A 25337-nucleotide genomic window follows, 5' to 3' on the forward strand; every position below is an offset into this window, starting at 1 on the left:
ACATCATCCCGGGAGCTTAATACTGTTTTGTATATACTGTATCTATTTCATTATTTCCCATTTTATTTTATTCTAATATTTTATTAAAGTAGTTTAGTTTCTTCTACACTCGTAAATCACTTTATCTCTCCTCTTCCTCTCCATGTATGAGAGGTTGGGGAGGAGCATCTGTCACCGGCCATTGGCCTATTTGGCCAAAACCACAACAGGTGATTAAAAAATGTTTATGACAGGTGGATCACCCAGCACCATACTTCCATGATAGCAAATTTTTCTTAAGTCACCAGGACCCCCTTGCTTGTAAGGAAGGACGCTATCAGGGCCTCAAGATATTTAGCAAGCATCCAAGACACTGTGGGAGTTTGGTACCTGTATTGTTCCCACCTTAGCTGAATTGAAGATACTTGTCTCCATCATGGCTGAAGTTGCATATCCTCTGGTCTCTTGGGTCAAATGCCTGGGAAATGCATTCCCTCGCAAATGCTTGGGAAATTGTAGGCCAAGTGAAGAGATTAAGTAAACACTGAACTCCTTCCACTTGGCACATAACTGGATTGTGTCAGTTGTGCATAACTTGATTGCTGTGACCTTGGACCTTTTACAGAAACTGTGAGGCTGATGAGCAGATTTTGCCTCCAGCCACCCCTGCTTATCTTGGCATCTCAGTGATTAGCAGAGGGCAACGTTCTAAGGTGGAATAACAGTCAAGGATATCACCTGTGCCTTCTGAGCTCAAAATGAAACCTCAACATGATCACAAGGGCTGCATCTGTATTATACTGGTAATTCCATCCTCCTTGACCCAGTAAAGCAAATCCTCTGTGAAGAGAGCTCCTTCTCCATCCCCACAAAAAAACCAAAACAAACCTCTAACTGAAAGAGATTTCGCAAGCCCTGGATTCTTCCGGTCAGAAGGGTAAAAGTAAGAAAACTCATGGGTTGAGATAAAGACAGTTTAATAGGTAAAGCAAAAGCCACACACACAAGAAAAGCAAAACAAGACATTAATTCACTGCTTCCCATCAGCAGGCAGATGTTCAGCCATCTCAGGGAAAGCAGGGCTCCATCACACATAACGGTTACTTGGGAAGACAAATGCCATAACTCTAAACATCCATGCTTCCTTCTTCTTCACTCAGCTTTATGTTGCTGAGTATGATGTCATATAGTATGGAATATCTCTTTGGTCAGTTGGGGTCAGCTGTCCCGGCTGTGTCCCCTCCCAACTTCTCATGTACCCCCAGTCTAGTTGCTGGTGGGGTGGTGTGATGAGCAGAAAATGCCTTGACTCTGTGTAAGCACTGATCAGCAATAACAAAACCACCCCTGCATTATCAACATTGTTTTCAGCACAAATCTAAAACATAGACCCATAGTAGGTACTGTGAAGAAAATTAACTCTAACCCAGCCAAAATCAGCACACTTTCTTACTTTCATATTGTGAACCCTGGCTGACGTGCTGTGCCTAAATGGAAGGATGGGAAAAGGGTTATAGTAATTCACCTCTAGCCAGGGAAGCAACTGAAAGGTGCTAGAAAACCTTTGAGAAGTAAGAAGGACCAGAGGAATTCAATAGTTAAAATAGATTTATTCTAAATATACACAGAGGAAAAAATGAAAGAGTCAGGTCGGGGTGGCGGTGGGGTGGGGTGTGAAAACTTGACTATCAGTAGACCTCTTTTAGGGAAAAAAAAAAAGTTATTGTCAGTTGGGTTTGACACTGTGTTTTGGTCACTCTCCAAAGATGAGCTCTAGATGATTTACATTTCACAGCTGCTCTGCTGGAATTTTTGTATCTGGGTTGGTGAAGTTGTTTTTATTGTCTGTGGTCTCCTCAGCAAATAATCTTAGTGGGAGGAAAGGACTTCCTGCCCTTGCCATGATCAAGAGACATAATATAAGAGGACAAAATCGCTAAAAATGATAGACATAAATATGGTAAAATACTTTTAAACCACATTGCAGAAGTAGAGGGTGTCACAGCCACTTACCAAGTCCCACAATACAAAGAGAACTCTCCCTTACTGGGCCTGCCCCTCCTTGGTAGAGCTTAACTTTATCACTCCGGCATTGAGAAAAATGTTTTGCGGTGAAGAAAGTTTGACAAAGACTAAAAAGGTTACTGACTTAATAACATAGTTAATAACATGATATTCCTGAGCCAAGAACTGTGGAATAATGGAGATACTGTGTAGCAATACTTTTAAGAATCATTTAGGGAAACTGGAAATTCAAAGGATATATTCAGACTTACGTTAAAGAGTAGCAAGACTGATGACTAAACAAGCAATCATAATTTAATGCTGAGAAGATCTGACCTCGAGTTTTCAGGCTAAGAAAGCATTTAAATGCTTGATTTTTGTTTATTTGATTTTTTTTCCTTTTAAGTAAACCTCTGAGGCTATGTTTTTATAACTGTCAGTTTTTGCAGGTGCCCTTATAGAAGGTGGCAGAAGTGAGCTGCCAGAGTTATTCTTACTGCATAGGACAAAGGCAACTTCTGTAACAGTGCACAGTGTGTGCTGTCTGTTAGGTGGAAGACAAAATTAATTTCTTACAGACCACCAAAGTCCTAGGGATACAGGACCAAGTCTCAGTCTAACAGCCATGCGATGAAAAGGTATTGAAGATGAAAATCCACTACAGTCCAGGCCTTCAAGTTGCCCTAATAACATCCTCATAGTCTTCTTCACTACTGCTGGATGCATCCCATCGGGCCCTGTAGATTACACGCATCCAGCTGGAGCAGCAAGCCTTGAACAAGTTCAGGGTTGTCTGGGAATTGATCTTCCCCCCAGACACGGTCCTCCAACACAGGTCTCCGGGGTGTCCCAGGGCCCATCATCAGTTTTGAAGACAGAGGCAAAGAAGGTATTAAACATCTTCACTTTGTCTATGTCCCTATTTGTGAAGTGACCAACCTTGTCAAGTAACGGACTGATGTTATTTCTGATCCCCCTTTTGCGGTTAACTAATAAACTTTTTAATTAACTAATCAAAAAGCCCTTTTTGCTGTCCTTCACAGTGCTGGCCAGCCTGAACTCTAATTGAGCTTTTGTTGCACAATTTTTCTTCCTACAGTGGTGAACAGCATCTCTGCAGTCTGCCCATGTTGCTCTCAGCCTGGAGCTGAGAGATGTTTATAAGTGGTGGCATGTTGAGTCTCCCATTGCAAGGCAGATGAGACAATAAGAATTGCTTTGACATCTGTATGCAGAATAGGTCTCTTTGGAACCAGGGTGCTTCAGTTACTTCTGGACTACTGGCTTAAACCAATTTGCCCTCTAATAATGTTTTAAGACACCATTTGCCTTCTTTTTTCTTCTTATTTTTTTTTCCTTTGTTTTTCCTACAGGACTTGCTTGATCATATATTCCTAGCAGCAGTATGCTGTTCTGTCCCCACCATTGGTGAAGTCAACAAACACTGCAAACATATAGTCATGGGCTCATACACTTTTTGCCATTTCAGACCTCTTTCTGACTTACAGCAGAAAATGACGTGCTTTGTTTCGATGACCACTTTTCAATATTTTTGACGCTTTGTACCTCTTCCGTGTCTGTTTATTTTCTTTGTCATTCATATTCTTTCAGTGTTCATTCAAATGGTTCCCCCGTAGGACCTGTCATCTTTTCTGTACGGGATGTGCACTGTTTCCCAAAATGGCATGTTATTTTTTTTAAAAAAGAAGGATTTTTCTTTATGGACAATTATAGCAGGAATGTAAATGGACTGCTCTTTGTGTTTTAAAGAGAGGTGAGTGGATTAAGAATGAATCACTAGCTCTTTTTTTTAAAAAAAAAAAAACAGAATTTTAACAGTTCTCAAATAGAAAGTTTATTTTTTTCTCTAAGCCTCTGCAGCATACAATTCTATAGGACTCAAGGTGCCAGGCATCTATTATTTCTACAAGTGCCAAAAATCTTCTTTGAAGTGTAAGAGTATTTCTGAGAGTAATAGAGTAATAAAGGATGGGATTTCCTCTCCCCCAAAACTTTCCAGTTCCCTCCATTCATTTTGCTGGTGGTCAACAATTCTAGTTACTTTTTCCCACTCTGCAGGGAGATATACCACAAGCACCTGTTTTCATACAGAAAATACAGGTACCTCAAATTTAAATAGCATGTGAATTGCATGTGACAGCATAATATATACTACGAAATTAAAATTGTGAATAATTATCTTCTTTTTTTTTTTTTTTTTTTTTAAATGGGGAGAGAGAGGTCCTGAAACACTGTGGAGAAAAGGGAATAATATCTGACTTCTTTCATGAGAAGATGGCATGGAGTGCTCAGCCATTATTGTTTCAGGAATAGGACTGTTGCTAAGCAACAAGTCTCACATAATCTTGCTCAGTTTTTGTATCTGAAGAAAATAGAGGCAAGGAAAAGTTTGGAAAGCTAATGAGGAAAAAATAGCTTCAGTGCAGAACAATCAATAATGCACCTGACCAGAAAATAAACTATTAATGGGGACAGAGAAGCCAAAGCTACTTATAGATACTTAAAAGCAAATTTATTATTATCAGGTATGTTTAATTGGTTGCACACTAGTTTTCCTTTATCTTTGTGTCCTTTAGGGGAGGGAGTACTGCTTCCTTGTATGTGATTGCAATAACATGCACAAACCTTCCTGCTCAGTAAGGTTTAACAGTAGAGCAAATAGCGTAGTGTTTCTTTAATGCCATTTAAGCATTCGATTCACAGTACACAGCCTAGAAAAAAACACCAAAAGAATGAGTGGCATCGCTTTTCAATTTTGCATGGATGCCTAAAAGAAAAGCTTAAAGCAGGGAATAATTCCCAAACACCTTTTTAAGTCAATTGACTTAAATGCATACTACTGCTATTAGAAGACATCGTGCCTGCCAAAGTACCTGAAGTCACCAGTGTTATTTTCAGCTTCTTCTTGAATTCAGCTATACAACTATATGATTTATCGTCATACTGTTCTTACTCTGGTGTAATGGTTTGGAGAATCCAGCCAATGGCCTCCAGTGCAAAAGCATAAATGGGCTTTGTATTGGTAACCTGTAAAACATCATAGGTCAGATGATTAACTGCACTTGCTAGAACTATTAGTTGTAATTAGCTGTTGCTGGTTTTTATTGTTTTTATGGTGAGAGTAGTGTTGTAGATGCAAGTTAGCTAACTACATTCCTTCTGTTGACTTACATCAGTCCACTCTACTACTGAAACAAAGTAAATGTAACACCAGCATGATATATGCAACTTGACATTCTGGCAGGCAAGTGTTTTTATTTTAAAAGACCAAATGTAATGTAAAGGAAGGCAAAAATTGGGAGCCAAATTTTACTGATCTAGGGAATGAATTCTGCTACTTAAGCACAAGCTAAAACAAGACCTATTATCATGCTTTAGCAGACAATGCAATTAAAAGAAAAGGTATGGGAAAATAAAAACAGGGGATCATTAATCATGACTATATGCTTACTAAAGGAGAAAATAAAAATTAAAAAGAACACAGGCACATAAAAATTCCTTTAGTTATAATCTCTCTCATGTCTTGCTGTGTGGAAGTCTTCAGTAGAGCTTACACTTTTTCGATGCAGACTTGCTTTTGGAAAAAACTCAAGAACCATATTCCCAAAACTAATAGAGGCTTCCACTTGGCAGTACAATTTTTAGGTCTTTAAGATTGAGGGACATGATCCACCTTACTTTCTCAGAAGGAATAATTCAAGGAAAGCTCTGGGGACATAAATGATCACTAAGAATGCTGAATTCCAATCAATCTTATCATTTCCCTTTATTTGTCAAGTTTATCATAAGCCTCCCTGTCCACACAACTAAGTCCAAGACAGTTTACTAACAGAATAAGCCATCAGTATACTATAAACAATTCAGTGTGATGATATGCTGATATATCAGATGATAATGAAAACATTAATCTCATTTGCTATCAGCAGTATGGCAAAATTCATCTCTGTCGTGCTGAAGTGGAGGTCTGCTTTTCTTGATGTTCTTTGCTTCTGTTTGTTCAGTCTGATTGCTGTTGTTAGTGGCTTGCTGGCAGGGATCAACAGGAAAGAGCTGTGCAGCAAAGTTGAGTGATGGGATCAGAGCATGCCACTGCTTGTTCATTGCTGAAAATTTTATATTCTTTTCTTCTGAAAAGAAGAAAAAATATTTCTGACATGGCTTAACAAATTTAAAATATCTGTGCCTGTCATCTTTTCATTTTCTCAGCACCTTCATGAGATTTCTTGGCTAGTTTTAACTTTTGAATAGGTGCTGCGCTTCTATGTATGCAAGCATAGGATTTTTCCTCAACTGGAAGGTTTTGTACTTTTGACTTTGTGACAAGAAATCCCAGAATACATTCAAAGGTATCTTATCTCCAAATTAAACTCAGATTTCCTCTTAGGTTTATCAACATTTAGTAGAATGTTAATAGATTCTGCTAAATGTTGATAGTAGAAGTTGAAATCTTAGATCTATCTTCTTGTTCTTGTTTTGTATGTGAAGCTATTCTGACTTCATAGGTCCTTTGTGGTGTAATCCTTAAGTAGAATCATTAGGCTTTGTTAGTCTTAAAAGAAGGCATCATCTCTTCTAATTACTTTTCTGGAGGATGTTGTTATCTGCTTGTGATAGAGGAATTGTTAAACCACTGATAGATAACTAATTCATGTTCTTATTTAATTTCTACACTTTATGATGAAACTGGTTACTTAGGGAAGGAGCTGTTTAATTCACCCTGATAATAAATGTGTATCTCATAGCTACAAACAGAGTATATGTTCATGAGATCCACAAATTCTTTTACCAGGGATTTTCTTTGAGGTAGGCTGATCCTTGCTGCACAGCTCCACCTGCACAATGTAAATTCAGTTTCCTCAGCCAGTAAGCACAGTTTGACCAACTGTGTAAGAAAATACTCTGTCAGACTAAGAAAATACGCTTGTCAGAGTAAGAAAATAAGATTAAAAATCATGCTTATGCTGAACTATTCATTTTGAATAGCAACAATTAGCACTGTTTATGCAATGGGCAGGTGAGGAGTCTCAAAAAACTTGATTTTGGGAACAGAATGGTTTGTAGCATGTGTATACCACTGTCAACAAGCCTCATTTTACCTCAAAAAAACCCCAGAAAAATAGTGTTCATACAGTAACAAAAGCCTGAAAAGAAATATGGGCAGTTAATAAGTGTTAAATCCATGTCATCATGCTGTCACTGTATTTGCACCAGACATGGTCAAATAAAAGCTATCCTGGTTATGTCTCCTGTCTTATACAGGTTTCCCTCTTTGTTTAATGAGTATTATTAAATAGTAAGTAAATGACTTTCTAGTCTTACTAGAAAGAAAAGAATTAAAATTATTCCTTTTCAGCCTTTGTTTAGCCTGTTGTTTAATTAACTTAGTATGATTGCAGGACAGTAGGTTTTGGTATTTCCTGTATAATTAATCGCTTGCAAATGCCAATTTGAAAGATTTTTCTTGTGGTCATTACACCTTGGAAATGTATCAAAATTGCAGCTATTGACTAGTGTTAGCTGGAAATAATTTTTTAATGTATTTCTGAGGTGAGTGAATTAAGAAGGCTTTACAATCTGATTTTTCCATGCATATTATTTCCATCTCAGATGTTATGGCAAAATGATGACAGTGAATGAGATAGCTGGGAGAGAAGGAGCATGCGTCACAGAAGAAGCATCCACTGTGGAGTTCCTCGTGGATCCAAAACTAGTGCCTCCAGGAGAATATCAAACAGTCTGAAGAGACATATAATATAGATGTGAAAAGATAGTTCGGTTACTGAGATCTTCAATTCCATATGACCCAGTCTCCCATGGATAAAAAGAGGATTTAAAACAAAACAAAACAAAACAAAAAAACCCAACCAACCAACCAAACAGCAAACAAGCAAAAAACAACCTATTGGTTGTTTGACGTACTGGGCAGCTACTGACCAACTGAATTGGTTTCAATCTTCAGCTCAGCTGTGCTTAGTAACTTCAGGCACTCCCTTGCAGTGCATTCATCTGACACAATCAATCTTATTCCAAAGTACCTGGTTTGGGTGCTGACTTTATGCTAGTCTACTGTTATGTCTGCAATATTATTAACAATATACATGCGATAATATTAACAATATAGTCATTCCCTTCACCCTGCAATTCAGTCTCTTTTTCTACCCACTGTCATAAATTTATTAAACTGAATGTAGTTGTGATTTGTTAACAGACGTAATATTCAAGACAGGTAAGAGCATTACAATAATTATCATCATTAGCTTCTCTGCAGAGATAAAAACTTTGTTGAACCAATTAAAGTCCAAGGCCAGAAAAGTTCTCTATATGTTACTTTGGAGATGCCACACTGTACATATTTTCATACTATAATATGCAACTCCTTGCTTCTTGTCTTGATCCTTAAGTTATTTATGTTTAGAAATCTTTTGTTACGATTATGCACCTTTCTATCTTCTCACAGGAAAGAGTATTTCATTCTGTAAATATATTTCAGTCTATTTCTGAAATTATATTTCAACAAAATCTGTTTTTTATCAGGTGACCCCCTCAGATGCTGAACCATAAAAGATACTGCCTTCTAACAAATAAATGGATGCTTAGCAATTCCTTCTCAACCATCCAATGATAATTACATCATAAGTACTATTCTGTGATCTGCAGTTTAACTTAGCAATAGACAGATTCACACACCCACACTTTGGTTGAAGGCAAGAAATTGTTTAAGCAGACGCTAGCTCACCCTTGGACCAAGTGACATGTCTCTCGTAGGGTGAAAAGGCAACAAAAGCTTTTCTTCACTTTCAGTGTCGTATCTAATGTTAGAATGTAAATGCCAAAATGGTTTTCAGCACAGAATTGCTGCAGGGAAATTTTATGATGAAGCAGATTCTATAGGATCTTTAAAAATAATTATAATTTTTCATACCATAAGTAGTGGTCTGAAGAATCTAATACAAAAGAAGCTTAACATATTCTGTTTGTATTGCAGTGGAAATTCTTACTGCCATCCATTGACTAAGTCCATTGACTAAGGCTGTAGGGGTCAGGCAAAGCCACCCAGGGCCACCTTCACACAGGAACCATTGCTGGAAAGTCTGTGTCTTTCTGACTTCCAGGTGGTGTCCCAGCAGTCTCACCTGGGGTGAGCAGTTGCAGTAACCCAACACAGCAGCTGTTGGATCCCAGCTAAGCAGCCAGAACCCCTGGCTCCCTGGCCCCTGTCCCTGCTGGCTGCTGGCCACCCCCAGCAGGAGCCACCACAGCCCCTTTCTCTCCCGTGCCCACACAAGAGCTTTGCCGTTGCCGTGATGCAGGTTTTGTAGTACACATCTGTGTACTGGATGTATGGCTTCTGAACGCGAGAAACTAATGGCACTGATTAGAGCTCAACACACCGCAGACAGCTGCACCGTGCATCTCCTCACATGGCCCTGCCAATATTCCTCATTCCTGAGCTATCGTACTCCTCCTATTCTGGTCCTGTCCCTGTCCCCTGCTAGCACTCTGCTTCCTGTCAGTCACATCAAGTAATTATACCAATTTTTTTTTGATTGTTTAATGGTGTAAATGCTAGCTAAGTGGCGAAGTCAGAGACCACCATTATTAACTTATTATGCACTTTCTATTCAGGCCTCCAGAGGTAGAAAGTTATTGTTGATTCATCTCAGGACGGAAGATATCACAGGGGCCATCTACTCCCGTTCAGTTTTAAATCCCCTTCTCTACTTATTCTACATTTGTTTACAGTGGTGTGAATTCTCATAAACAGCTCTCCTTATTTGCTTACTGTTTTGTTTTGGTTTTTTACTGGATTTAAAACTACTGCATGGATGACTAAGGAACTTTTTATTCACTGTGTATATTCAATATTTAATACAAAATGTAAACTAACCTTACTGTTAATAATTCACAATTTGATTTGTTTTTTGCGGGGGGAACGTGTGCCTCAAATAAAGCAATCAACAATCTGTGTTACTGTGTCGTGGCTAATTACTTTCAGATTCCAGGGGTCTTTAAAGCCTTAGACGTATTTAAAAAACTTTTGGTATAAAATAGATTCTTCTGAGCTTTTGGCAAACTTGTATTTCATATGTTTACTTCTAAACAACAGTTTTAGATTTTTGCACCAAAACCCCCACAGTTTCATTATGCTTTTTTTCTGCTGTGCCTGCAAATACTCTTCCCCTGCTAGGCAAATGAGCTGCACAGAGACCAAATAAATGAACTTTTTCCAAATGGGGCTTTCACCTCCAGGATCATTATCGGTAATGCATGATTCCTACTTCCTCTGTTTTGCAGTTTACCAAGTCATTGGTGAGCAGTATTTTATTCAACAGTGTCCTATAAGCTGTTCATCTGTTTGTTTCAGCTTCTAGCAGCATTGTTGACAAGTTTGATAAGCTTTGCAGTAACAAGCACTTTAAATAATGCTTTACAATCCCATTTCAGATAGCATGCTTCAGGCTGGAATGGGACACTGGGGCTCTGGAAATTGAGGGCAAAGTAATTAGTAAGGTGGAAGCTACTGGGAATGTGGGGCAGTTGAAAAAAAGATTATCAGGGAATTAAACGTGTTTCAGATAATCATCCAGATAATAATGAAATGAGGCATTCATTGATCTTAGGCTTTGTGTTGCTTTTCCAGCGTTCCCTATGTAATTCCCATGGACCTCTTAGTCTAGCTGAGAAGGAATAAATCTTTACCTTATTTTACCTCTGGAGCAATCATCTTTCTGATTATTTTCCCTGATGATCCTGCTCTACCCACTCTTGGACAGGATGCTGGATCCATTCCAAATTTGTATGTCCCCTACAAGATTTTGACCATAACAGTACTTTTGAAAATTTGGTGACGGGTTTTCTAGTTTGGAGAAAATAAGGATTCTTGCCCTATTGCCCAGGCAAACACAACATCCTAATTTGATCTGCACTATTTACACTCTCCCTGTCACTTTACTGAATTTTTGGTTTAGCTGGAATTTTGAACTGAGTGTAGAAAATTGAGAATACAAAAAAATGTTGGAACCTCAGAAACTTATTCTGGTGAGATTTCCAGAGCAGGCTTGTAGTCTCAGGAAGTTTGTAATGAATCTAGTACAATGTTAGTATGTTTTCCAGGAATACCTAGATCCACAGCACAAAATGTAGGTCTCTTAAAACTTCTATATACTAACTGTTTTGTTTCTCTCTCTCTTTGCATAAGGCAACAATAAAATAGGGTCCTTTGACAGAAAAATGGGAAAAAGTTTTTTTTCCTTTATGGTGCTAAATTCACTCTTTAGACAGAACATTTCTAATTTCATCTCAAATACTATACTTTTCAACCTCGCATGTAAATCCTTAAAAATTAACAAAATCTTAAACTTCATACTGTAAGATTGACTACACTTGTATTCTCAGTGTAGGCCTGGATTTGGTTTGGATTAGTGAAAATAAAGGAGACTGGTGCTCTGACAGTATATGTCTGCAATGCATCCTCAGAGCACTCTGTTGCTATGGTAAGCTATAATATCAGTATAATGTACTATCAATAGAGCTATCAATCCAGGAATGTTTTAATGTAATAGATCATTATTAAACAAAATGCTACCCTTCAACCAGGTACTAGTTAATGTCATCCTGTTACCAACTGTCAGAAAAGTAATTCCTCAAATACATAGGCTGTTAACATATTTTAAATTGCCATTGCAGAGAAAGAAACTGATTGACAATTAAACACAGCAGAAATATCTTTTCCATATTCCTTCTCCTATAAAACTAAAATTTTTGTAATAAGGGATTTGAGATAAATCATGATTTTGGCAAGTATGTTCATGGTGATTGTAAGAAAACAGTGATCATCACTGGTAGCACCCAAAAGAAATTACATGCTCCATTTCTTTGGGACTTTTTCCATATGGTTTCCCAGCCCCTGTGTACTAGGAGTAAGTAGGGAAGCAGTCAGATTGTGACTGAAGATCTGAACCAATATTTTACTGAGATGACAAAGGGATCATTGTTTCAAGCTGACTGCCTACTCAGGTAGACATTGATACTTTGGTGGTGTTCTGTAATTCTAAGATGAGATCCTAGAGAATATTGGCCATTCACAGTTAAAAAGTCCTAGACTCTAGTCTATGGGCAACAGGTGTGGAGAAAGCTGCACATGACAGATTTTCAAATTAGATGTTGTGTAGCTTGTCTGCTTTCCCAACCTCCTGTGGAAAGTTTGCTGAATATACCAAGAGAATTTTCTTAGTTTCCATCAAAAAGATGCAAGAATATACTTTCTTTACATATGTAGCTCAAAGCAAGAGATGGAGAAACAGTGCAAGTTCTAATGAGAAATCCTACAGCAGAATAAAAATTGTAATGGAGTTGAAAAACGCATTTTTTAAAAATCATTATAGTCTTTAATGTCACAGGAAGATGGCTTTCTGCATTTAGCTCAGAGACAACAGTTTGTATTCCCCAAATGAGAAGGATTGCTTGTACTGTACTTCTTCTAGTAAGGTATTTGCCGCAAACCTTACTCAAATGCTTAACTTAAAGCTAGTAACTGACACTGACTGACTTCACTGACATGTTTGAGGCTGAACAATTGATGAGCCTGCAGATGGTAAAAGCTCACAGAACTCAGCATGTAGTCAAATGTCATGATAAAACTTTTTTTTATTTTTGTCTAATTTAAAACAAAAACAAAACCAGGAAAAAAACAAACAAGAAAAAAAAAGGAAGTTTTGAAAACTAGAGAACATCACCACCCAAATATCTCATCAGCAGTTTGTAACTATACTTCACGAAAGCAATTGTATGGGAAGAAATTAACACCTATCCATCAAGATTGTTTCTAAGTACAGCAGTTCATTGTTTAAACAGTCACTGTTTTGGGAGAGTGGAAAGTCCCACTAATGTCAAGTGCAATACACTGCACTGGTAGCCTAATTGAAACTTTAGTGTAGAAGACTGTATTTACAAGGACAAAGTAGATTAGTGTTATTTTTTTTTTTCTGTAAACAATTGCTATAGGTATATAAATTAAATTACCACACAGAGGCTTGAAAAATGTCAATGGTGCCTCCAGGGAAATGTATATAATAAAGTTCTATTTGGCTAAATTACATGTAAACCTGGGACTCAATGAAGTCAATAGCAAAATCCCTGTCAAGTATAAAAAGACCAGCACTTTACCAAAAGAGATCTTCTAAGCAAGGAGAGATACTAACTGCATTTGTTAACTAACTTTCTTCTTTAGTGTTGCACACCCTTTGCATGGAGAATGAGACTCAGGAGGTAAAATGAAGTATTCCTGTAGCTGGTTTAGAGTATTCATTTCGTTATTGAGTTTATTTTCAGTCACACAATACAATAACAGGGTAAACCTGGCTTGTTTAAAAAGTTGTATGTATGTCAATAGGCCAACATCTAGCTGCCATATAAGCCAGCAGTTTGGTTTGATCTCCATTAATGCTCTCTTTTGCCTTATTGGCTCAGTGAAAATCAGCTCCATCAGCTTCCTCCCCCAATCATGCAAAAACCTCAGCCAGGGGGCTAAGGACCACTTTGAGCAAATGCTAAGGACAAGTCTGATTTGAGACAATAGAAAGTTGTCATTGTCAGTGCCTGAATCTGTAATACCTCAGCTGTGGAGAAATGATGAGTTCTCATTTGCAGGGACATGTGCAGGGACAAAGGTTGTTTGGTACCCAGAGATTTGGTGACAGAGCACTGGAACAGGCTGCCCAGAGAGCTGGTGGAGTCTCCGTCTCTGGAGACATTCAGAACATACCTGGACGTGTTCCTGTGCAACTTGCTCTAGGTGAACGTGGTCTGGCAGGGGGTTGGACTAGATGACCTGCAGAGGTCCCTTCCAACCCCTAACATTCTGTGATTCTGTAATTTCTAATCTAATATTTCCTTTGATGTGTATGTAATAAAATAGCTATGCTTACATGTAGTTTGTAGGATAAGAGGCATATAGCCTGTACAGAAAACTTCTTTTGAAATGTATACTAAATAAATAGGCAAAAGCTCCCTTCACCTAATAGTCAGAGGAATGCAATTAGTCTTCTGAAAGTAATTTATGGACAGGATCATCAGCTAAGATTAATGGGTATAGTGTCACTAGTATAGACAAAGACATTTTAACTGACATGAGCCAACCATCCTCACACATCTTTTTATATAAAGGTTTAGGAGTTCATTTAGACTGATAGCATTTATGTATTCACATCTTTTTATCTCCTCTCTCCACTTTCTATTAGATTGTAAATTCTAGATTTTATTTGGAGGAAATGGATAGTAAAATTACTTTTTAAATGTCAAAAATGAAGAAATTGAGAGGCTGATACTGAAGTTTTCCTGCACCTATTTGTTTCATCCCAGTCCAACTACGTTGGGCCCGGGAGGGCTTTGTAATGATTCCAAGCGTGAGATTAAGACACAAACAAGGTCAGATACCACTCACTGCAGGTTTATTGTTATTCTCCAGCAGTAGTTGCTGAGGCAAGACATAGAGTAAAGGCAGGAGTAGAGAAAAGGCAGAAAGGAGAAGCAGTATTGCAGAGCACAGCAAGAGTATAGTCACCACCAGAGGCCTGAGGGTGTCCCGATGGTCCTCTGGAGTTCAATGACATCCCGTTGATCCGTGGTTCTCAAGTCATGACGGTGGTGAGGGTCCCAGTTTTCATGGGGCACGGCACCAGCTTACAGTCTCTGTTGACTCTTAGTCTGATCAATCAACATGCAGGTCATTTTGGCTCGGCCAATCATCATTTGACACGGTCGCCGTATGAGCTCTTCCTGCCCTTGTTGCTTGGGGAATGCTTGGTTCAGCACAGTCATCGTGCCACAGCAAGTTTGGAGTAGACCCTTGGTTGGTGCATACACCACGTAGGCAGCAGCAGGCGAAATTCGAGACATCTTCCTGTTGGTCTGCAGAAAGTCTGCACAAGCTTCCCATTGGCCCACAGAAAGTTAAGCAGCAAACCAACAGGAAACCTTGCAAACCTCCTGTTGGTTTGCAGAAAATTAAGCAAGCTTTGAGACAGTTATTTTTAGGTTCAAGTCTCTCACACTATTTGAAAAGTGAAGCCTGTTGGCATGTGCCATCTAGTACAGATATAAATGTGCATGTGAACGTACCAGAGACTTAAGACTGGGCATATTGTGCACGTTTGCTCCCTCCAAATTCTTTTATAAAATCTAAACCTACTCTATTTTTTTCCATAAATTCATCTCATTCTACTCTATGTGGACTAATGTAGGATTATGATTGTTGACTCATCATGTGAATGAATTCTGCAAAAAAAGAAATAATTTGAATATAGCTGGAAAGAAATTCAGACACTTGTGAATAACATAATTAAGCTCATTTAGAAAACCATGCAAACTCACTGATTTTACCTGTTAAAATGAAAGAATGAAAGCACCCAGTGTTGATTCATTTTATGCCGTTGTTTAATCTGAAAAAGAAAGCCACAAAAAAAACCAACAAACAAACAAAAAAAAAACTTTGTTAGACAAGACAAAATAACATATCTTGGCTCATTTTCTTTTTATTCTTGGACATTATTCTGTTGTTCCACTCTTCCTAGACAAAATAGTTTAGAAAGCTTTTGAATAATTAGAAAAGAACTTTTTTAGTTCTCTGGTTCTGTAACTATTTGGTGGCTCCACCAAATGGTGATGCACAGAGTATTGTAGTGCCTATATAGTGTAGCAAATCAGGTGAAGCGCAATGCTGTCATGGAGCTTCACAAAATCAAATTTAGACAGGTGATAAACTTAAAATAAACTTTATTCTAACCAAAATTGTTTAACAGAGAACAAATTGGAAATGAGGTAAATCAAAATCCTTTAACACTCTGACATTAATAACAGGTTCAGAATGTACGAGGAAATTAATATTGCACAACTTAAGAATTCTTAAACTTTAGAAATGATGATTCAAAATGTGCACAGTCACTCACCTATCAAATGAGGGCTCTCAACACATACAGGAGGTGAACTGTGGAATGGCGTTCCAGCCCACAGGGAGAGTCCCCCACCACAGATACACTGCTCTGAGGAGGGCCATCCAAAAATGGCTCTCTCACAGGGCCCTGTTTATACCCTATTCGAATCTGAACTGTAATCAAATATGGTCACGCAGTTCCCCCACTGGCTGAAGACCCCAACCCGTCAACTGAAAAGTGTGTGCACTGACGACTGCTGAGTGGGCATAACAAGAATTGTGGGCTTTTGCCAGGTCTTTGCTAAGCCTTTGTCAGGTCTTTATCAGATCTTTGTCAGGGCTTTGTCCTGGCAGGTGCATCTGCCACAAATGCAAAAATGCAGAAGAACTAATATTTAATCATGGGAAAAACGCTATAAATATATTCAAGAGAAAAGCTCACATGGAAGTGTTTGTAAAACACACAGTTCTCTGGAGATTGCTGGATACATATTTACAAAAGTTTGAAGAAAAAAATAACAGTTCTCGTATAAGTCTTTTTCACAGTGCTTATCTGACAGACAATATGATCAATTTTGGTGAACACAAGCTGTCAGTTTGGAAATTAGGCCTACAACTTTCTGATGGAAAAATCCTTTTATATGCATAATGCTGTGACAGTCTTCTACGAATCTTTTCATACACAGCTGGTTCTACTTTTCCCCAGTACCTTAGTGCTGGTGAGATGAGCAATAACAAATATTTAACAATTACAGTAGAAAAAATCCCAGCTGTTAATAATATTAGAGCTTTATTAGCTGGACAACAGGTTGTGACAGGTTTTGGAAGTATAGCACACTTAAAGGTGCTTTAGACTGTTCTCATCTAAGGGTATTCTTTTGTAGAAAGACATGAGAACTCTTATAGCAACATTTTCACGGATAGGTACTGGAGAAACTTTACACCCAGATGCAAGGCACCTGTGGTCCCTTCAAGCTACTTGGACATTTTGCCAGCACAAAGACATGGTCATCAGTATAATACATGGAAGTGTTTCTATTGAAAACAACCAAAAAAATGCTGAGATCTTAAAAAAAAAAAAAAGCAATCTGCAATTTCAACCAGCTTTTCAAATTTAAAACAAAGAATTCTGTGAAATGTGTATGTTTTAGTTCAAACATAACTTCTAAGTAATAAAAGGGAAGTAGTATTATCTTTCCCGGTGAGCAAATAATTTCCTAACTACTTATCACCAAATTGTCACACTTTCCTATGCAATATCTGCTACAGACTAATAATGAAGAAAGGATATACAAATAAAAATGTCCACTATAACAATTCCTGCATTTTCTCATGCATATTGAGTGACAGACCACAGCAAAACATAAATATATATGATAGTGTGATAGTCATTCACTCTTAGGTTGTATAGAAACTTTAAAGACATTTGCGTTCTTCAGCCCTTTTCGTACACTACTCAGAGGGAGGTAAATTGCAGTTCAGGGATTGACAACTATTACCTACTGGAAAGATTTAGCCATGAATGTTCACACAAAGGCATTTGTCCACTGTAACAGCTAAAGAAAGAAATTAAAAGACTTAAAAAAATATTTTTCCATAATATGAGAAGCTGAAGTAGCTTTCAATAACTTTCACAGCTCTGTGTATATAAATTGACCACTTATAGAGGAATTAACCAGATAAATAAGTGCAGTCAGATGCAATGAGAGAGAATTTGTAAGACTACTAGCGCAAAAAACTTGCTTATTATCTTTCATTTTGTGCTATATACTAAAGTCTCCTGTTCCTGTGTGTTTTATGACCTAGAGCCTGAACATAAACATAAAGCTATGTTTTACCTTATTTAATTCCAGGATTAGCACTTTCCAGAAGAAAATACTTGTCTTGTCTTTTTTTTTATAATGTAAAATACATCAGGAAGCACAGGAATAATATAGCTAACAAAAACATGCATATGAGTAAACTTTTATGAAAACGCATTTTCAAAAGAAAAATGGCTTTTTACTAAATGTGTTTTCATGGATCTCTCAAATATTGTTAAAGCAGAAAAGAACATTAGACTTGATAGGGTACAGAGTTTTCTGTATTGAAAGACACCTAGGAACACACATATTTTTTCACTGTATTCACTCTTTGTACTTGAAACCTAAACTCTCAAATAACCTTGGACCCTTAAGGACCTGAAAATGTAAACTCCATCCAGAACTAGCTGCAGCTTTCCTTAACTGTCATTTTTCTTCATTTCTTCTGAACAGTCTTTGCTTGCCATTATGTCCAAGTGTAAAAGCCCAATATAAAGCACAAGAAAGTCAATACCCTTAAAGACTATGGATCTTAAGATTCTTCAGCAAAGAGATGGAATATGACTGGCTTGTTTTCTGGTACAGGATTTTTTTTTTTAGCACAGCCTAAAAGTATTAATGTATTTTAGCACAGAAGATCCTATTAATCAAAGATGACCTGCAGCCCAATGAAGTCAATTAAATTTTTATGACTGTTTCATGCTCCAGCTCTTCCTCCTCTGCTATTTTCTTGCCATTTGTCATCAGGGGAAAAAAAAAATAAATCAAAATTGGAGGCCTCCTTTTTAGGTTGTTCAGCCCATGAGCTCCACTGTATTAACTCTATTGCCAGGAAGGTATGCACTTGAAGTTGACAATTTCATATACTCAAAGAGCACAGCTTGATCCCTCAAACAGATGTATCAGAACAATGAGGTGAATACTGACAAAGACACAGGAAGGTAATAAAGGGCAAAAGCATCTCAGTAAGGTTTCCACATTGTTGAAAACAGAGTCATTAGCTGCAAATGCAAAATTCCATTTGAAAACCTACAAATTACACAAGTCTGTAATGAAAGAGGTAAACCAACAAATACTAGATGAATGAGTTTTTGAGAGAGACTTCTTTTCTTGCCCACTTCTGCCTTACCATTTGAACAACTGAAGGGTCACAACCACAGTGCTTGAGGCAAATGTTATTTTCATACATATATTTCATATATAAATATAATAATCCATCATTCCTTATCCACAGATGTATTTATTCTTGTTGCTGCTATCCTTAATCATCCACACAACCCTTAAAGAACTAATAAAGTGTGAATTTCTTATAAAGAAAGTAATTTATCATTTTAATTTTCTCTAGTTCAGGACTGTCACATAGAAAAACTATTTTCATTTTGGTTAGTTTTTTTATTTTATTTTATTTTGTTGTATACAAGAAATTGCTATTGCATTTAGAGGTTTTGTTTTGCATCTGTTTATTTTTATACAAAGTATAAATCTGAAGTAAGCAAGATCTCTCAGCTGCAAAACTAATATTGTGTGACGTAACAAAATCAGAGCCCACACATAAAACTCTACATTCTGACCATATCTGTTGTTGCTTGCACAGTGTCTCTTTTGGCAATCTGATTCTTTCTCTTTTTTTTTCTTTTACTGTAATAAAACTTTTTCTATATCTGTTCCATCCGCTCATTGTAATATAGTAAAGCTGGACATTCAATCCTTGGTACACAAGCACCTAAATCCACAGTGGAGCTTACGCTACAGTTTGCTTATCCTGAAGCCTTCCTTAAATAAACTCATAATGGAATAATCATGAGACTCAAGATAGATTTGATTCTAGTGTTAGCACAGAGACAGAACTTCCGTTGTTTAAATATACTAAGGAAAAAAATAAAGTCCAAAAGAAAATTAAAAAGCACTTGCCCACACAGATTTTTTTATGAATCTAATGTTACTTAGAAGATTTACACATTTATACCAAATCAAATGAAAACTTTTCTGAGTTTTCAGTTCTGTAATGGTAACAATACCTAGAAATATACTATTGCCATTACAATGTCATTTGCTTGAGCAGGCAGATGCAAGAAAATATGTTATTAATGATTCTTCCTTCTCATAATTGCAGAATACATAAGTTACACTTCTTTATATTAAGATTTTTAGGAAAGGTGACATCAGCTTCCATTTTACGTTCATTTTTGAATACTGCTTAGCTATAACAGTATAATAGCAAGTGAAAGATTTTCCTGCTCACTCAAATGCTGCTTCATCAGTGTTTTGTAATAAACTATGTCAGATTCATTTTAATGTGGCCGTAAACATGAAGAGCATAATGACATTCAGAGCAGCTTGCCCTATTATAGATTCCATGTCCTATTCACATTTCCTTGTGTGTCAAAGACTGACTAATACTGGTTCCTTGCATGCGAGGTGTATTTATGAGAACCGAAAAAGTTTTGTTGGTTGTCTGCATATTTAAACCAACATGTATGCCATTTCAAACCTTCACATTTGAACACATGGACTGCTAAACAACTTCCTTTGCAAATTCAGACTGCTTTTGTCAGCTTTTTCATGAAAGGACTCAAAGTGTCCTGATGAATTTGAGCTTTTTCCTAGGAAACTTAAGTATCGGGTTCATTTCCACTTCACCACTTACCACTGTGGACTGGGCAATTTCAAGCTACCAGTGTGAATAGTGTCTGTATACATAATGTATTATATATAATGCAGTATATACAGTGGAAGTGAACAAAGGCATGGTATAAAGACGTCCATCTGGCCTTTATCCTCCCTCTTCTTTGTTTTCAACAATGGCGTTTGGAGCTCTCAGCAAAGGAGAGAACAAATTTTAACAAAATTTCTTCCTTGCTCCACATACTTATGGCCCCAGATTTCATGGTAAGAGCATTATCTTGTGCTTTTCATGGCATTTTTACCTTTCAAAGGGCTAGTGTCATAAATTTTGTTTTATTAAAACATGTCTGTTGTAAACACCTCTTAGAAACAAAGCTTTTGCCATTCATGTTTTTCAAGGAAAGGAAAAAAATGATTAATAATTTTTAATTTTACAAAGTATTTGAAAAGTAGCCACAGAAGAGGTTTTTATTTTGCTTACATTAGTCAAAATGGGTTTAATTGGAAAGAGATGGCATTTTGACAAGGCATTACTCATGAAAGAAGAAAATTATCAGAGAGAGTGAATGCACCGCAAATACTTGAAGTGATAGATGAGCACTTTCCATATCTATAGGAGAGCATCTTATGCCTTTGTGACTTGCTCTCTTGGCACCCTGAGATTAGATCAAAGAAAGTCAGTCCCTGGTCAAAAGCTTAGACACTGAAATTTTTCTTACAGATATTTCCTGAAGAAATCAAACCATTATGCATACATGGAAAAAGTGAAAGACAGAAAGTAGATAAGGTACATTAAAAAACAAACAAACAAACAAAAAAAGACAAAACCAAAAAAACATAAAGCCATTTACAAATTTAAATATAAGTAGTTTTGAACATATTTACCACATCAGTAAATTATAATAATGAATATCATGGCTAGTAATAACAGATGAGGCACTGGCAGCTAGAAAACTTTTAGTACAAATAATGGTGCTTATTAAGAAAATAGCAAGAAAATACCATGTGTGTATCACATGTAAAGAGACTCATACTGTAACAATGAAGGGTCAAAACCCAGTTCTTTTTTTCTTAATATGTTTCACAATACAATTTAAACTTCATAGCAGGAACTGCTTCCCTGAACACTTAAAACCTTATACATTCATTTTACAACCTCTTTTTTTCTCCCAACCACTCTGTCCTCACCTTTTGCTCCCAAATCTTTCCCCTCAATAGCATTCCTATTATGTCAATAAGTTCCAGTTATCCTCTTCTTGAAGGACTCTTTCCTGGCCTCTTTGCTCCTCTCTCATCCTAAGGTTTGCCTTTTGCTGCCCTCCAGGAACCTCTCTCCCTGTTTCCTGCTCTTGAGATCCTTATTTACAGCTCCTCTCTTCTAAGTTAGAAGCAGTGCTTGCAAAGATAGCACAAGGTATCTACAAACAGAGAAGGCAACAGTTTAACAGATTATCACATGATTTTGTAAAAAGCATTCTGGTTTCCAGTTTATACATGGCAACAAGAAGACTGCAGCCTTGGGAAGTAAACTATCACATTAGTTACTCAACTGTTACACTAGTGCCATACTTTTCTTCTAATAATATATAACAGAATGCCTCTTTATGTCTAGGCTTCTACATTTGACCATAAAATGAGAAAGAGGGAAGTGACACAGGCTCTTTTCCTTATCCTTTCATTTCACACACAGAGCTCATACAACCATAGAATTAAGATTTTGATCACACTAAGGTTCTGTTTTACGGGTACCCTGAATCCTAACTAGGGTTTGCAACTCAATTTTGAATTCTGTGAATGAAAAGTGTGATAAAAATGCTGAAGGTTATTAATTATTATTAAATCAGTGCAATTAGGGGAGACAAATGAGCTGAGGATTCCCAGATCTCTTACGCTGACTTACATAACAATTGCCTGTACCGTTTCTACTGAATAAATTTTCAGTAAACTCAAGACATCACGAATAGATGTGTGAATACCCTTTAACCAAAGAATGAATGTCCCTTATAATTTTTAACTCTTAACTATGCCTTAATGAACAGGCATTGCAGATCATCTACCTCATTCCCAAACTATACTGTATTAAAAACAGGTGGGCCCCATTCTCAGCGGATGCATCCAGTATTTTCACCTTTCTTGACTGAAAAATTACTTATTGCTCTGGGGATATTACCCCTTGGGATTCTCACAGAGAAAGGGACAGAGATAAGATGTACAGGAAAATCCATTCCGCAACCTACTTTCCACTTGTCTTACTACCTTTGTTGTTCTGCCAACATATACCAGGACACTCCCAGGTTTACTCTTTCTTGCAGAAAGTCTGTCACTTCTGGGATAAAACTCTGTTTGTGTCACCTCAGCATAGTTCTGTTGCTTGCGAAAGAAGCCAGGAGTAAGGGCCGGAGCACGGGGCCCATGATCCCAGTGCAGGAGAGTCCTGTGTGGCAGTGGAGCCTCCAGTATTCGCTGAACTGGCAGTGGGTGCCAAGACTTTTACTGCAAGACAGGCGTACCCTTCCACTTGTTGTCAGGTAGTCGTAAGTCTCCATGGGGCTTCTTTTCCTAGGTATTACCTTCACAAGAAGGAAACTGTAGTGGCAAAGGGAACAGAAATGGGAAAAAGGAAAAGAGAAAGGGAAAAAAGGAAAGAAAGAGAAAAAGGGGACAGGAGAAGAGAAAGAGGAGAGTGGCTAAGGGGAGAAGGGGAGAGGGAAATCCTTGTTACTGTGCCACGATGTTTCATGATATTATGTGCCCTTTTGCAAGATCTTTCTTTAGATGTGGCCTATGTAAAAGGAGGGGGGAAAAAAAAGAAAAAAAAAAGAGAGTTGTGTTTGTAATTAGAATCATAGAATCATAGAAGGTTTTGGCTGGAAGGGAACTTGAAGATCATCTAGTTCCAACCCCCTTACCATGGCCAGGGACACCTCCCACTAGACCAGATTATTGAAAGCCGCATCCAAAATGGCCTTGAGCACCTCCAGGGATGGGGCATCCACAGCTTCCCTGGGCAACCTCTTCCAGTTTGTCACCACCCTCACACTAAGGAATTTCTTCCTAATATCCAATCTAAATCTACCATCTTCCGGGTTGAAGCCATTAACTTTCATTCTTTCACTACATTCCCTGCTCCCTCTCTATCTTACCTGTAGGCCCCCTTTAAATACAGGAAGTCTTCTATAAGGTCTCCTGGGAGCCTTCTCTTCTCCAGGCTGAACATCCTTGGCTCTGTCAGCCTCTCTTCACAGGAGAGGTGCTCCAGCCCTCTCATGGTCTTTGTGGCCCTCCTCTGGACCCGCTCCAACAGGTCCATGTCCTTCTTGTGTTGGGGGCCCCAGAGCTCGATGCAGTACTCCAGGTGGGCTCTCACCAGAGTGCAGTAGAGGGGGACAATCACCTCCCTTGACCTGCTGGCCAGGCTTCTTTTGATGCGGCCCAGGATACAGTTGGCTTTCTGGGCTTTGGCAAGAACGCATTGCCGGATCATGTTGAGCTTCTCATGAACCAACACACCCAAGTCCTTCTCTGCAGGGCTACGTTCAATCCATGCACTGCCCAGCCTGTATTTGTGCTTGGGACTGCCCTGACCAGTGTGCAGGACCTTGCACTTGGCCTGGTTGAACTTCATGAAGTTAGCACGGGCCCATGTCTCAAGCCTGTCCAGGTCCTTCTGGATGGCATCCCTCCCCTCCAGTGTGCTGACCACACCACACAGCTTGGTGTCATCAGCATACTTGCTGAGAGTGCACTCAATGCCACTGTCCATGTCTCCAACAAAGATGTTAAATAACCCTGGTCCCAGTACCAACCCCTGAGGAATACCACTCATCACTAGTTTCCATTTGAACATCAAGCCATTGACCATAACCCTAGAGTGTGACCATCCAGCCAGATTTTATCCACCAAGTGGTCCATCCACCAGATGACTCCAATTTAGAGACCAGGATGTCATGTGGAACAACGTCAAACACTTTGCCCAAATTCTAGTAGATGACACCTGTTGCTTTCCTCTTTTCCACCAAACCCGTAACCCTGTCATAGAAGGTCACCAAGTTTTCCAGGCATGTCTTCCCCTTGGTGAAGCCATGTTGGCTGTCACTGATCACCTCCTTATTTTCCATGTGCTTTAGCATAGTTTACAGGAGGATCTGTTCCATGGCAAGGCTGTAGTTCTCTGGGTCTTCCTTTTTGCCCTTTTTGAAAATGGGAGTTATGTTTCCCCTTTTCCAGTCACTGGGAACTTCACCAGACTGCCGTAACTTTTCAAATATAATAGAAAGTGCCTTAGCAACCTCATCCACCAATTCCCTCAGACCTGAGGATGGATTTCACCAGGTCCCATGGGCTTGTGTACCTTCAGGTTCCCTAGATGGTCTCATACTTGGTCTTCATCCACTGGGTGGTTCTTCATTCTCACACTCCCTGCTATTGCCTTCTACGACTTGGGCAATGTGGTTAGACCATTTGCCAGGGAACACAGAGGCAAAAAAGTCAGCCTTTTCCATATCCCAGATGATCACGTCTCCTGTTTCCTTCTGGACAGGACCCACATCTTCTCTAGTCTTCCTTTTATTGCTGCTATACTTAAAGGAGACTTTCTTGTTGCCCTTGAAGTCCCTGGCCAGATTTAATTATACCTGGTCATTAGCTTGCCTAACCTGATCCCTGGCCGCTTAGGCAATTTCTTTATATTCTTGGCTACCTGTCCTATTTTCCACACTCTGTAGGCATCTTTTTTGCTTTTAAGTGTGCCCAGGACCTTCTTGTTCATCTGTGCAGGCCTCCTGGTCTTTTTGTCTGACTTCCTCTTTCCTGGAATACATCACTCCTGAGCGTTGGAGGAGGTGATCCTTCAATACTAACCAGCTTCCTTGGGCCCCTCTCCCTTCCTGTGCTTTATTCTATGGTACTCTGCCAAGCAGATCCCTCAAGAGGCCAAAGTCTGCTCTCCTAAAGTCCAGCGTGGTGATCTTGCTCCT

Source organism: Rissa tridactyla, chromosome Z (genome assembly GCF_028500815.1).
Source record: "Rissa tridactyla isolate bRisTri1 chromosome Z, bRisTri1.patW.cur.20221130, whole genome shotgun sequence".
Lineage (NCBI taxonomy): Eukaryota > Metazoa > Chordata > Aves > Charadriiformes > Laridae > Rissa > Rissa tridactyla.